General features: G+C 44.8%; 1 pseudogene across 1 annotated transcript; it reads left to right on the top strand.

The window, feature by feature from the left end:
• On the top strand, positions 1-1,194 carry LOC112636846 (annotated as a pseudogene). The gene has a single exon (XR_003122319.1). The product of XR_003122319.1 is annotated as an immunoglobulin-binding protein 1 pseudogene (transcript).
• Positions 1,195-1,569: the final 375 nt, after the last annotated feature.

Raw genomic sequence — 1,569 nt, 5'->3', positions numbered from 1 at the left:
ATGGCTGCTGAGGACGAGTTACTGCTGCCGCAGCTGCCCGAGCTGTTCGAAACGGGCAAACAGTTACTGGACGAAGTAGAAGTAGCGACTGAACCTGCGGTTCCCGGATAGTCCAGGAGAAGGTGTTCAAGGGCCTGGACCTCCTTGAGAAGGCTGCCGAAATGTTATCGCAGCTCGACTTGTTCAGCCGAAATGAAGATTTGGAAGAGATTGCTTCCACCGACCTGAAGTACCTGTTGGTGCCAGCGTTTCAAGGAGCCCTCACCATGAAACAAGTCAACCCCAGCAAGCGTCTAGATCATTTGCAGCGGGCTCGAGAACACTTTATGAACTACTTAACTCAGTGCCATTGCTATCATGTGGCAGAGTTTGAGCTGCCCAAAACCAAGAACCACTCAGCTGAAAATCGCACTGCCAATTCTTCCACGGCTTATCCTAGCCTCGTTGCTGTGGCATCTCAAAGACAGGCTAACATAGAGAGATACAAGCAGAAGAAGGAGTTGGAGCATAGGTTGTCTGCAATGAAATCTGCTGTGGAAAGCGGTCAAGCAGATGATGAGCGTGTTCGTGAATATTATCATCTCCACCTTCAGAGGTGGATTGACACCAGCTTAGAAGAGACTGAGAGCATTGACCAGGAAACAAAGATCCTGAGAGAAAGAGACTCTTCAAGAGAGGCATCAGCTTCTAACTCGTCTCTCCAGGATAGGCCTCCAGTGAAACCCTTCATTCTCACTCGGAACACGGCCCAAGCCAAAGTGTTTGGAGCTGGTTATCCAAGTCTGGCAACTATGACGGTGAGTGACTGGTATGAGCAACATCGGAAATATGGAGCATTACCGGATGAGGGAATAGCCAAGGCAACGCCAGAGGAATTCAGAAAAGCAGCTCAGCAACAGGAAGAACAAGAAGAAAAGGAGGAAGAGGATGATGAACAAACACTCCACAGAGCCCGGGAGCGGGATGACTGGAAGGACACCCACCCTAGGGGCTATGGCAACCGACACAACATGGGCTGATCTTCCCACAACACAACAGGACTACAGGGTGCACAACTCAGCCGCCAAGAAAAACCACGCAGTCCTCTCCTCCCTGGGCTCCCGCTTCAGCTCTGTACAACGAAGGCAAAGATGCTAAATCTTGCTTTGCATTCAGTAAAGTGTCAAGTGATAAAATAAATAAATAAATAAATAATAAAAATTAACTAATGGTCAAATTGCAATGATTTCTAATCAACTTCATGGGAAGTAGCTTGGGGTAGTAGCCTTGATAGTCCTACCCAATTTATAATAAATCTCTGTTTACTGATAATTTTTGAAAGCATTATTACCAATGTGTCTTAATTTGATCCCCTTGGAAAATTCTACAAGGGTATCTTCCTTGCATCAGTTTGCTGACTTTTTCATTTCTTATGCTTACTTATTTATCCAGAAGATTTTTAAAAAATAGTATTCTAGCAAGATCTAAAATGTTGGATTCAAATCAATCAGTATCTTGGTGATAAAATGTAATTCATTTTATTTAAGCAGTGCTTGAAGTAGACATACAGTTCTCTTCTAGGAGGTGAAT

This window comes from Theropithecus gelada, chromosome 1, assembly GCF_003255815.1.
Source record: "Theropithecus gelada isolate Dixy chromosome 1, Tgel_1.0, whole genome shotgun sequence".
Lineage (NCBI taxonomy): Eukaryota > Metazoa > Chordata > Mammalia > Primates > Cercopithecidae > Theropithecus > Theropithecus gelada.
The sequence above is the reverse complement of the archived record's forward strand: the minus strand, read 5'-3'. Positions and strand labels throughout refer to the sequence as shown.